This window comes from Haliaeetus leucocephalus, unplaced genomic scaffold (assembly GCF_000737465.1).
Source record: "Haliaeetus leucocephalus isolate CR32 unplaced genomic scaffold, Haliaeetus_leucocephalus-4.0 Scaffold1007, whole genome shotgun sequence".
Lineage (NCBI taxonomy): Eukaryota > Metazoa > Chordata > Aves > Accipitriformes > Accipitridae > Haliaeetus > Haliaeetus leucocephalus.
The window spans coordinates 361,623-375,874 of NW_010973443.1; positions in this window are offsets into that span (position 1 = coordinate 361,623).

A 14,252-nucleotide genomic window follows, 5' to 3' on the forward strand; every position below is an offset into this window, starting at 1 on the left:
TTGGATTAATCCTTTAGGACTCAATTATCTCAGTTCAGCTGTACACTAAGATTGCACGTGAGTGCCTCCAGTAAGCAATACTGGTTGTCAGCCCCATCACATTTCCATTATAATGTTAGTTGACTTTAATGTTTAAATCTGTCATGTTAAGACCACCTCCAGCAGGCTGGTGGTGAAAGTTAGATTTTATTATAATTGGGGGTTTTGCGATTTTTTCCTGGGACTTTTCTTTTGCCAAGAAGTATAAACCTACACTGACATAGCAAATGATGTATTCCTTTACAAACCCTTTGGGAAAGAAAGTGCATAACAAAGGATTGCTGGGATGCAGTTTTTAGCCCAGATAATTACTTCATAATCTATTTTTGCCTTCTGAAAAAAATATTTTGATGGTAGACATTGTTATTTGCTACTAGTAATCTTAAGTATTTTCTTTTTCCTATCCCTTCAAAAGTTAATGACAAAAGAGTACAGAATATATTACTAAAGGGACATGTAGCAGTTCTTCTTTGGATCACTGCTACAAAGTGCAGCTAATCAGCATGAAAAGATTAATTTCTTATGTTACAGACATGCTGTTCTTGACAAGTGGGTTATCATTCTTTACAGCAAGCAGTGTTATAAAAATAATTCAAGCCACATTTACACATGCACAAACAGAATAGCCAGGGAATGATGGACATGCAATCAGTGGCTGAGACTGACCCAAGCTTTGAAATTGGAATTTCTGAAAAGGTTGTTGCTCGTCAAATGTGTGGATTTGGCTCATTACAGAAACAGGTCACAATCTGCAAACTTCTGACCTAAATCTGGATGAAAATATCCTCCTACTTCAGCGAAGTTTGGACCAAGGGTCTGGCTTAAATCTTAATTCAGATCATCATCTGTTTTTTCATTAGGATTACCAGGAGAAATGTTGGCTTGAGACCAAGTTTTCCCTCTCAGATGTTTATTGTAAATATTGTTGAAGTAGTCCGGATTGATTGTTGTACATACATACTGGAAGAGACCCTATATTTTCTTCATGTGACTGTCTAGAAAGACAGAAAGAAAATGAGTATGTTACTGCAGTACAGCTGTGGGTTTGCTAAGCAAATCTGGCCTGCAGACACATTTATATAGCAAATCTCCCAGTCACTGCTTCCATTTTGATGAACCACAAATATCTTGGCATTCTAATCTCTCCACAGCATATTAATCTCAGCTTGTAAAAAAAAAAAGAGACAAACAGTGAAAACACTGTAGTAAGGATTGCCTTCTTCCATTGCATCATTTGATGCTTGCTGCGTTCCTCCAGAGAGGAAGACGAAGGGAAGTAACACATTTGTGATGTAACACAGGCAGGAAATCTCTTTAACTCAAGGTTTAGTAGGAATTTTTAAAGGATATTCACCCTGCATCATGAATTTTCTGTCACTGCTGGATTCTGCTCTCTTCAGCTATCCTGTGGGGATGGGAATCAGAGAAGAATCTTTTCTCAGCTAGTTGGAGAAGTAAAGCAGGTTTATCAGGGGAAAGTCTGGGCAAGCAGCAGAAGCCGTTATAGATGCCAGTACTATTCTTGAGAAGGAACATTCTTAAGGAGAAAAATAGAAGAAAGACTATTCTAGTGGAAGCTTGATCAGATGATATACAGGGCTAGTAGGTACTGTCCAAGGGATATTAAAGACTTTTCTGCCTCTAGCAGATCAAACAGCCACATTTATGCTGGTTCTGCAGCCTTCTGTTAGGTCACTGTGCTCCTCTACCTTCACAGACAGCTTGGAAATCACATATCCATCTGCAAGTTTTTCATCTGTCATTGCTACAGATGCCTATTTCTTACATGTAACAGCAGCAAAACAGTTGTTCTCTTATTTTCCCATGTGTTCAGTTGGAACTATTGCCACTGCAGTTTGTTAAATCAGTTACATTTTAGGGGCAATCAGTGAGCCTTTTTTATTTTTAGCTGAAAAAAAAATCCCTTTTATATCGGTATAACAAAGCAAGCAAGAAAAAAAATCTCACACCTTTTGCATTATAATTTCTCTTTGAGGTCTTTACCTTTTTCAATGACTCATTAATGTTACATTGTGACTCAAATACTTATTAGGCTTTTTTACATTACAAAATAAAAGATTGCTTGCTTTGAAGACAGTCATGCTTGACAAATCTGAGGCTGAGGAGGATTATCAGAAGCAAAGAAAGGTCACACCTTGTTAGACAATAGAACCATCTCTTCCAATCTTCTGCTATTCAACAGTACCCAAATACCTAAAAAATTCTCTAGTAAGGCAATCATATATGATACTTCCCCTTGAACTCTCCTGTCTTCCAAACATTTTTGGTTTGGAGACTTCCTAAGCAGGATTTAGTTTTTGTATATTTCGTAAGCCTTGGTGGGTTTCTCTTCCATGAGCTTGTCCAGTCTTCCTTTCCACACATTTAAGGTTTCAGCCTCTACAATATCTTCTGAAGAGGTGTTTCACAGCTCATCTACCTGGTGTAGTAAGAATTACCTTCTTTGATTTATTTCAAACCTGGATTTTAATAGCTTTATTTGATTCCCCTGGTGCTTTTCCTGGAAGAGACATTGAACAGCATCTCCCTTTCTCTTCTGTCTGTGACAGCTGGGATTTTATGGACTTACTGGTTTCCTTTACAAAGTCCTGAGACTGGAATAGGCGTGACATGCTTATACTTGGCAATGCTTGAACGCATTGTCGCGAATTAGTACCTGGTGGAATCAGCATACATGCTCAAAGCCAAATTCTAGCCAAAACGCTCAATAGAGTCGTTTCTCAGGAAAGACACTGATAGAGAGATACTTAGCACAGATACCGAAAAGGGTTCACTCTTAGCAGCCTTTCAATCTTCAAAGGCAGCCTTCATATACAGTTTATTCGTTGTAGCTGTGAACAGATTGAATCAAAGAAGGGCTGTACCTATTCTGGTCTCTCCAGATGTGAAATGGCTTTTATGCCAAAATGGGGTTTATATACTCTTTAAATCTTCTTATACAAGGCTTCAGGACACAGTTTAAGTGATGTGCTCACATTTTGCTTGCCTATTGCACAACTTTGAAATTCAACCACTCTAAGTAGAATTAAGTTGTATTAAGGTTTCATATTGGGACTGCAGCTCATTCAGGTTTCTTACACAAATAACTCTCCTATACATGTTAGAAGCAGACAGCATGCTCTTGTGCCCCTTGGATGTGCCTAGCTGTAGGCACTGTATGTATGTGTGTAGCTGTTGTGCCCTTTTGTGAGGAACTAGAGCCAAGTGCATACATTGCACACCGGACTATTTTCCTTACAGCATGTGCCCAGTGCTAATCTGTTAAAGACCGGAGACTTTGAGGAGGTATAGGTATTTTGCTTGAAGTTTTTGAGGACATTAACAGCTTTACCATCTTTCAGAAGAACAATGAAATAAGATAATAAAAATAAAAATGAAAAGGAAACAGTCTTTTAAACGTATCTTCTATATGAGGAATAGCACTTAAGGGCAAGCATGCTTTTCTCCTGCCTCACAATAGTTCTCTCTTCTTGACCCTTGTCACTTCTAGTCTATCAACACAGAAAGCCCAAATCTCTGCCTGGGTGCTGGTGCTCTATCCTGTACTGCTGCAGCTTTCCCAGACTTCAGTCAGCACTACTTTTAATGCCAGCTGACTGCCCTTATAATGCTGTATTTGACAGGCAAATGCTGATTAGTGAAGGATAAAATGCAAGCAACAAGAAAGACACTTTTCACAGAGTTATACCACTAAGATCTTAAATTCTTGCAGAGGCCACAGGAAAAGAAAATTGCTTTCTATCTATTAAAAATTGCTTTCAGCAGCCTTCTTTGAAAAGGAAGTCTGCCTGGTAAGTGTAAAGGGAAATGAGACATAGGATCAGAGTATGACAGCCCACCATATATATTCTTCCCTGGCCTATAACATGCACCTGGAAAGATAAGGTCAGAATTATTTGTTGTAAATAACAACTTGGAAATCAGTTGGTGGAAATGAGATCAGCCTTCTTTTTTTTTCTAAGTAACCTTGATAGGAAGTTAAATTTGAATGTAAAAAAGATAAATCTTGAAGGCTTTTAAAGATGATTAAAAAGCACCACAACAGAGTGCTGCTATCATTACGCTAGAAAAAGCCCATTCCCCTTGATTTACCTGGGTCTGTTCTTTGGGGTTTATGTGAACAAGTAGAACAGAGTTCTGGCCCTCTCATTTGTCTTTCTTATATATCTTGTAGTTTCAGTATTCAGATTGTACTTCTGTGCCTAGCCAAATAAAACCATTTAGCTATAGCCCCAGCCCAGTTCATGCATCTGGCCATATTTAGGAGGGCAGGTTTCTAATGTCTTATTTCTGTGTAGATACTGGGTCATCCCTCCAAGGTCTTTGTTGGAACATCTCTCTGTTTTTCATTAATGTCAGAGTCTGCTCACAAACTTATCTCAGATAAATAAGGCTGATTGATAGAACACTTCTACCAAGGCAACAGTCCCTAGGTGGCTTTACACCAAAGTGGTAAAAATCAAGCTGTTTCAGCTTGCAGGATTATTTGTGACCTGTGTGAATTTAATAGCTTGTCTCAAGGTTATCCATCCTAAGGAACACCTTCCATTCAAAAAAGGACATGACCTCCCTGGACACTCCTGCTAAACAGGGGCCAAGAATTTAATGGGCCTGGGGACAAATTATCCTCTCATTTCTGAATGTTTTCTCCTGGTCCATGCTAACAAGGTACATTGGTGGGACAGTATGAAGGACACTCTCTGTTCTTATAGTCTACTCACTTTTTTCCAGCCTCTAGATTTTTAGCTCTCTGTGGATTTATGTGGTTTCAATCCCATGCTACCTAGGAACAGTTGTTCATTGATTTATTCTCACAATAGCCTTCTCACTTTCTAAATTTTACTGAGAGTGAATGGAGATGTTCACAAGGCTGGCCACATTTCTCCTAGGAAGTCCACAGTAGCCAAAGAACTAAGCTCTGATGTCTTAACCGAACAAAGTTTCTTCCTCAAAATTCCTTTCAAACACTTTTTTTCAGTTAGTAAAACTGGGGGTGGGGGGGGTGTTATAAAAATGTGTAGGACAAGTTCCTAGCTTGAAAAACTTGAAAAACTTGAAAATGAAATGCCTTCCTGAAGATGCAGGTTCTCTGCTGAGCTTCTGCTGATAATACCACAGAAAAGCAGCACATTCTGTGCTGCTGATAAACTGGAATGGTGGGTCCTAATTAGGTTGCAAATCACCAGAACAGTATCATATGAACTGGGCCAGGATGGCTGCCCAGCATACTCAAGATACAGGGGGTTAAAATGGGGAATGTGGAGCTGACTGTAGAGGGGAATCTTCTGACGCCTTTTTAGGGGACAACTGTGTGGTAATGCTGTTGAAAACATGCAGGTATAGACCCAAAATGCAGAATTGCAAGGTACAGGCAAAAGAGAAGAAAAAAATGATGTTAAAATGCCATGTACTGAGTTGTAGATAATAAATACAAGGTGCATTGCAGTTCTGCCTAGAATTGGAAATGACAGCCATAAAGGCTGCAAAAGGGAAAGAACTGAATAAATACTGCATTTGTTGCAGAATAGGATCATGAATACAGGATGACCCCTGTTTATTTTAGGATTTTGAAAAAGTTTGACCTTGAATGTAGGATGACTCTTACCCTGTACCTTTGTTCTCTAGCTGTATTCTGGCACACACACCCCCTCCAAAAACACACACACACATTCTCAAAGCAGGACTGTGCAGAGCCTTTCTGCACAGGCTGATTACTCCAAGCCTCTGCTTCCCGCAGCTTAAGTCAACAGTGTCCTGTTCTCAGCTGTACGTCCTTAGAGGTGGGACTAGAGGCCCTGATGATGGCTGAATTTCTGCCAGCACAACAGAATAGGTGCAGGATGGGAAACATTGTGCAGGTACGGCACGAGCTACTGCAAATCCACTGGTTTTGTGTAACTGCTCTCGTGTAGATTCTTCCCCCATGGCTCCTGTAGGATTCTGCAGAGAGGGGATTCTTATCGATAAACTGCCCCATGGCTTCTTGACTCTGTGCAGAACAGGGATGCTTATCTTGCACTCTCTGGTTTTTTTCTGTCCATATTGCTGTTGAGATGAAGTTCCAGGCAAAAGTGCTAATTTTTGTCCTCCAAACTCTCAGTGCAAATACATAACAAGGTATTAATTCTTAAAATGAACTGTATTTTTAGTACAGTTTGGGGACAGAAGTATTTTGTTGTATATTCAAATGCATAATCTGCTGAGTTGACAGCAGTCAAGTATGTGCAATAGATCATTCTGAGCTTTAGTTCCTACAGCATAAAGTGCATGTAAATCCTAGTATCCTGTTCAAATGCAGAACGTACATAGGATATCACCAGCATATCAGAGAGCCTATCAGTTTTGGAGCCATGAGCTCAACAGGAACCTGTCTGACAAAACGACTGCATGTAGCACTGCAGTGTGAACATAACCTTTATGTTCATTCCTGTTTTACTCAGGCTGATCTCAGCTGGATTTATGTAATCAGATGTCTGTGCTAAAGATTTCTTATTGCATACAAGAAGCATCCTCATGTTTACAAAATGTACCTTATGAGTGTCCAATAATCAGTTGGGCTTGTTCCCATGCCCTAGGCTGCTGTGTCCCACGGACAGGTGGACTTTGCATTTCCATGGCTGCCAGTCTGTTTTCCTTCTTTCAGCATATTGACTCTCACAGTTACAGTTTGGTGAAACCACATGAAAATAGCAAGAGTATCCATACCTTCATGGCCAATCCTCTTTGGTGGATGGTGCTCACATACAGACTGCTCAAAGACAGTGACTTTTGTCCATTCTCTGTCACTTCCCAAGAAAAGAGTTGATGTACTGAGCTTGGAGTAAAGAATTTAAGTGAGTTTCCTTCTCCTTCCCCTCCTCTGTGCTGTCTGCATTTGATACTAGCAGCCATGCAGAATGTACTATGGTCATAAGACAGCCCACCCCTCTCTTTACCTGGAGAATGTACCTTCCCTTGATAAAAAACAGAAGTCCTCTTTTCTAGAGCTTTTGTCCAGCAGGTAAGCTTTGACTGCCTTCCTGTGTTTTATTAACACTGTAGATAGTATTTGTTGAACAGGATATGTACTTACTGAAATATCTGTCTTCTGAAAGGGTTATTGTTCTCTGATATTTTCTTTCTGTTGGGTCACCAGAAGTTTATTCCCATATAATCTTTCATTAGGGTATTAGGGTTTTTAAAATTTTTTTTAGGTTTTTTAAGGTTGAGGGTTTTTTTTTAAAAAGTCTCACGGTTTAATTGCAAGCTGTCAGGGCAACACCATAGTTCTTGGAAATTGAAGGATAATCCTTGGAAATGCAAAAGGTGACCAGAATAAACAAAGAGAGAAATTAAGTTACTGAAATGACTATCAGTGTCAGCATCTCAAGTGACTGGAGAGAGACACTCTCAGAGAAATACATTAAGAAAATACAGACCAAAGACAAGGTTTTCCCAGGGAACTATCATCTTTTCCACTCCAGATCTTAGCCATTATCTTATATTAGTTGTGCATGATTTTTTTTCAGCTCACAGAAGATATGTTGTCACTTCCACTGCATTCCCATGTGAAAATGTCAGTAATTTAAAGTGTCATCCTATCATGCAATGATGTGATTCAAAAGAATTTTAAGAAGTTTGATCCCTTGGATGTTCTGGTTTGGGTTTTTTTCCAATGTGCTCAATAGCTTGGACTCCATATGTAGTAAGGTCTGAACATATCACTGCAAGGTGTAGCGTTGAATGCAAAACTTGGACCTATGATCTGTGTATTGCAGTGTTCAAACAGTTGTTTTTCCCATGCAGTGGGCAGTAGGTGAAAAAGAACATCAATCGGAAACCCACAATCGAGTCATACAGACATCCTGGTCAAACAGAAGTTCCCCATTTGACTGATAGGAAAACCAAAGCACAGGAAGCTCATATCACCAGGCTGCAGGTGTTTCCAGGGCAAAGACTATAGTTTTATGAGTCTGCTGTAGAAATGCCTGCTACAGTGGGGCTGCAATTTCTAGGTGTTACCATAACACAGATAATAACACTTTACACCAACGGTAAAGGCAGAGGCAGGAGCTGGACTTGAATCACCTGATTTGCAGTCCCAGAAATACCTTGATAGTTTATTATGCCATATCTCCTCAGACCAACTGAAAGTGCTGGTATTTTTCTTGGATGATAGAGATTGACAAGCACGAGCTAAGGAGGAAAGCCAGGAGGTAACGTTCTGATATCTTATTTGTTGGCCATACTCCCTTTAGAGTGGTTCATTTTATTAATGCTCTTTCTTCCTATTATTGTCTCTTTCAGTAGAGCATTATAAATTCTGACCATTTTCCTTTGAACTGATTCCTAATCCATGTTTCTTGTTTAGGAAAATCAAGTGTATTTGAAGGTAAAGTTAGCGTTTTCCTAATATTTCCGTTGCTTTGTTGTTGTTACTGCTCTGATGTGGGAAGACCTATTGGCCACAGACATAACTCCCTCTTTACACACAGCTGGCAAATGAAAACAATATCAGAACATCTCCATGACACACTAGGCTTTTATACAGTGATGTTTCAGACTTTACTGCAGTTTCCTTTGGAAATGCTTAAAACAACTACATCTGTTTCCTTTCATTTGGATTTTGTGTTCTTTAAGCCAAAAGGAGGGGATAAAACTCATTAATTCTGAACAATAATTGCAATGTCCTATATAAATATTTTTTAGACTGCAGGGTTTTTTTTTCTTTCCACTAAAAATATAAAATAGCTTGTCTGTTCAATGTAATGAGAGTTCCTGGATACTTCTATATTGCTCTGTTATGCACAAATACTTGAACTAGATTTAAACAATCTGGCTCAGATGTTGGTATCAAGCTAGCAGTGACTACACAGAAAGCAATACAGAGCCAGACGCCTAACGGCAGGAGAGAACACAACATGGGTTTAATTTACCATGTTTCTCAAGTGCATTTTGCATCCTACAGTGACTGTCAGCCTGTCACAGCTAGACTGCTACCAGCCTGAGTTCATCCTTCCTGAAAATGCAGTAGAGACCCACCTCTTATGGCAGACGCAGTAGCTATGTCTCAGCCTAGGGCGAGAGAGTGCCTGGCAGCCTTCTGTGGCACTGGACATAAAAGGTAGTGAATGCAGTCATAAGCTAAGTACAGCTTTTTGAAGGCAACCTACATTTTGCTGATATTACAGAGGGGTAAAATTGAGTCGTGCAAGCTGCAACATCTAATCCAAAACCAGACCGCTGCTTTCCTAACAGATAGGTACAGCTGTGGTCTAGTGGTCCCTGCTTAAGTAATTATTTGTTACTCATCTCTCTTGAAATCACTCTTAATCCAGGCCAAGATAAAGTGCAAATCAAAGTACTTAAAACATTTGGAGTAGATGATGCATTTAAAAAATGTTTATAAATAAAAGTGTAAAAGAAAAAAACCACAACCATGCAGATGAGGCAGCCTTTTGGAGATCAAGCGTACTAACCAAGAGCTTGCCCCTAGTTCCAGGAATGCAACTTTTCTGGTTTGTGACATTTCTGCTGGGCTGGGTTGCTCTCTGTTATCCTCTGTTACTGGCAATACTGCAAATACATTTGGTTAACTTTTCCTTGGGTCCACACTTCAGAAGTCCTGTTCCTTCTCCAAGTTACCTGAAAAATTCCCATAAGAAAGTGAGATCCCGTAACTTCACATGTCCCCTCTGCAGCTCTCTACAATACCTGTTTTCTACGATACATCCATTGGGATGCCTCAGACTAGACATGCTTTAGCATGTTCTGGAGTGTGTGGCAACAAAAGGCCACACACAAGAGGAGATCATGATCACAAGAGGAGTCCAGCAGTGTCCCTGGGACTTCAGCTGTCTCAGAATTTCCCTACCTTAATTCATGTTAGAGCTTAAGACAGCAGGGAAGTCTTTGCTTCCACAGGATACACCTCTGAGTACATACACAAGAGGAAATGGAACAGTATGGGGCAAAGTATTGCAGCTTTGTATTCATATCTCAATAGTAATGATACCTCAAGATGTAGCTCCTGTTTAGACTAACAATCCCTAATCATCCACTGTGTTATGTGCTAGCTGTTTCCTCCAAGCTCAGGGGAACTGGTCTCTTGGCAAAGGCACAAGGAAAAAGTGTTTGCACTCAAGTTCTGCAACTTGGTCACAGAATACCTCGAGTCACTTGGAGCCAATGACTTCAACCCAAGCTAACACAGCTACTGAAGGCTGCAGAATTCAGTGCCTTTATGTCCTCTTTAACTTATCACTCAGCTTTACTCACAGCAATAAGAGCTGTTGATTGAAAAATACTATTTTAAACCACACATTTGTTTTTGGAGTGTCATTTGTTGGACTTCCAACATGGACATGAAAGACAAAATGCACAGGGTGATTGAAACACAGGCAAGGAGTGGACTTTCTTCACAGGATAAAATAAGTGCCTTTTTTCTGAGAGATCAGGCTTGGGAATAGCACAGCACTATCATATGTGAAGAGGAAGTCCATCTGTCCTTGAAATACTGCTGCAAATAATGGAGAAGACATGACATTTTTAAAGAGATTTCCCAGAACAATGAGACCCAGGGTGAGTCTCAGAGTAATTCCAATCTGGGATGTTAGGCCTGGGACTAAGTTAATTTACTGGATATGAACATAAGGGGGAAAAAAAATCCATTTATTGGTTAACTAGTCTGTTGTTTTCATCTTAGCATCCTCATCCTTTATCATTTTCTGTCACTCTTCCACAGTTTAGCACTGTGCACACCCCCTTTATCACTCCAGAGTCTGTGTTGATACATCCCAGGGACCATGTAAAATAACCACAGAGAACTGGGATGTACAGTCATTGTTGTGTACCTGAAATGAAAACTGAACTTATGGGGAATGAAGGGCATCAATGGAAATAGGCCATTTTGGCATTTACTTCCTTCTGGCATTAAACAATATTAAAAAGTAAAGAGCTAGATATGGCTTACTATATATGCAGAGAGGGGAGAGGGGAGAATATAACATTACAGCTGATACCAGATGGTAAAAATAATTCCTTAAAATGGTACATTTGCTTTCCATTTAACAGTTAATAAAATATTTTTGTTTGATGTTCCCCATTAAGATCTATAGTAGTTTAGATCCACATATGTAAGGAATCTTCCTTTCTATTACCTTTCAGAAATAGTGTCCTTAAATATTTTTCTCCCCACTTTCCTAAGCTTGTATTTTTTCCTATTTTAAATTTACTCCCTTCATCTCTAACTATGACACTGAGACAGACAGCTGTAATGTGGCAAGAAGTACGTGAGTCAATGCCGTTCGCTCTTCACACAAAGAAGTTACTCAAGCTATGAGATATCTAACATGAAGTCTTACCACAGCTTCAGGGTTCAGGTGCAACGATGACACAGCAATTTAAGTTCTGTAGGTTGGGCCACTGCTATTTTTAAGTTTAAAGGTCCATTGCCAAGAGTCTTATATCCAAAGCTGACCTTCTTTAAGATTGCTATAATCTGCTTTGGAATGTTTCTGGGATACATTCACAAAAACTATTCTGGCACAAAGACATTGAAAAAATTCATCGGTTCCAGTATTCATGTAGAAGTCTACAATCATTTGGCTCTGATCCTGTGGCAGTATATGGAGACCTTTAGGAAGAATTCTTTCCTCTGAAGTATTGCACAGGGCTTCTCAATTTTCTGGGAGCCTGCATTGCACCTTGTTAAAGGCAGGATACCAGAACCCATGGAATAAGGTTGCTACTGTGTTTGGAGACACAGTTGTAGAGCTTCTTTTCCTAAAGCTATGCTGAATATAATGACCATGAAAATAAACGAGACAAGGGTAGACAGCTCATGCTCTGTAGTACCTGGAGAGGGCGTAAGTTGTAGGAAAAGACATGTTCAGGGTCCTAGAAACTGCAGTCAATGAATTGTTGGAGGCTGTCAGGGTGAAAATGCAATAGTAACTGGAAATTTCAGTCACCCGACTGCAGACGAGGTAAACATCCCACGAGGGAAGGCTGATCTAAATTGTAAATAATGAAAATTGTAGCACTTTGAAGAAATAATGAAAGATCCAAAGAAGAGAAGCAGCTCTTGGTTTAGGCCTGAGGAGTGAGCAGGAGCTGGTTCACAACTTCTTAATTCAAAACCATTCTGGGTCAAGGATCATAACATGGTGAAAATCCATGTTCTTCTCAGACAGAAAAAGCTAGCCAAAAAAATACCCCTCCTCTCCACCCCCCCAAAAATGCAGACTGTTAGCAGTGAATCTCAGAAAAGTCAGCAAAAAGACAAAGCTAATCAGGTGGAGCAAATAACAGGGTAACACACCTGGGAGAATGAGAGCAAGAAGATAGTTTAAGGGCACTGTGTTAGAAGCCTAAATGTTTTCTACCAGTTAAAAATGTTCAGTCAAAACACAAAGAAACCAATGCAGCTAAAAAACAAAGAAAAGCAAGCTATCAGGAGTAAAATTGTATTCTTCAAAACTGGGGGTTATATTTAAAAGGAAAATGGAAGAAAGCATAAACATTGGCAAGATAAACATAAAGCCATAATAAGGAAGGCCAACATGAAACATGCAGTTTACCAAAGGTATTAAAACTAATCATAGAAACTTATTCAAACATCAAAAGCAGGAAACACACCAGAGAATTGGTGAGCCTGAAAAATGATCTATGTGTAAAAGGCATACTCAAGGAAGATCAGAATGGAGCAGAAAACCTGAAGTTGACGCCAAGGCTTCACTGCTCACTGCAGAGAAGTTTATGGAGTTTCTCATCCCAGGACCATTCTTTACAGAAAAAGAGTCTGAATATTTATCTCAGACTGAAGTGTTGATACAAAGACTTTTGTGCCTAGAAGAAAATGTAAACCACACAATAACTGTTAATCAGGACCATGTGGTATTTACCTAAGTGCTCCAGAGGAACACCCTGTGAAGGCTATGAACGAACTGTGGTGCATGATATATTACTTAAATCAGCCCGGGAACGAGAGAAATATAAGGTGATAAATACAATGGAAAATTTAAAAGGAACAGAGTTAGTGCATATATGGATAAATGTGATGTACCTAGGAAAGGCCTGAAGAGGAGAATAAAGCCTTTGAGAGGAAAAGTATTACCTTATTAATCTAGTACAGTTCTTTGATCCAATCACTGAACTTGCAAGTAACATCAATTCAATTGATAAGAGTGATTTTATCAGCAAGCATTTGACATCTCTCAGCAGAGATGCTTAAAGGAACTAAGCTGTCATAGGAGTGGTCACATAGATTATTACTTTTTTAGAAAATAAAGGGTAGTAGTAAATGGTTGGCTTTTGCAATTGGAAAAGGTTAGCAGTAAGGCCCAAGGGAGCTATACTGACTCATGCAGTTCATTAAATGAATTGGGAAGGGACTGAAGAGTGAGGTGATGAAGTTAGTAAATGACACAGAATTACTCAGGCTAGACAAAACTAAAGCAGACAGCAGAGTTGTAGAAGGATCTCATGATACTAAGTGACTGGGTTCAGGGAAAGTAGGGAACAATTAAGTGTAAGAATATATTGGCAACTAATGAAATTATGAAGCAAGTGGTTTAAAGCAAACAAAAGGAAATACTTTTTCTGCAAATAATTAAAATGTGGAACTCACTGCCACAGGATGCTCTGGAGCCCAAAATTGCTTTTAGAAAGTAATTAAGACAAATTCATGAAAAAACAGCTCACACAGCATGGTTACACACAACAATGTGGATATAACATCTGGCTTAAGGAGCTGCTAAACAAGTTACTACTGGAAGCTGGGAGGTAAAGCAGTGGAAAGGTCATTCTAGAATTGCACTTTTCTTACATTCTTCCCCTAAGCATCTGCTATCAGCTGAATTACGGCCAAATGAATCAAGAGTTTTCAGCACTGACTCCTAAGAATTGGGAATATCCTATTCAATTTGTTTCTTTTTTTTGTCTTACCTGTGTGTTTGTATTTGTCTCATCTTGTAGGTTTGCGACAACGACATTTATTGTATTGTAAATTAGGACCATCTGAAGTGGAGACCAATGCCTGAAAGTCTTTATCCTTTAAGCTTGTTTTTCCCTGAAGTCAAAATACTGAACAAATTTTGGTATAAACAATTAAACAATCTGTGATGGAGCTGGGCTGTGCATAATCTGGGTGCCCATACATAGTGGCTAGAAAAGTCCTATGGGATGTGGTCAGCTTCATTTGACATACTGAC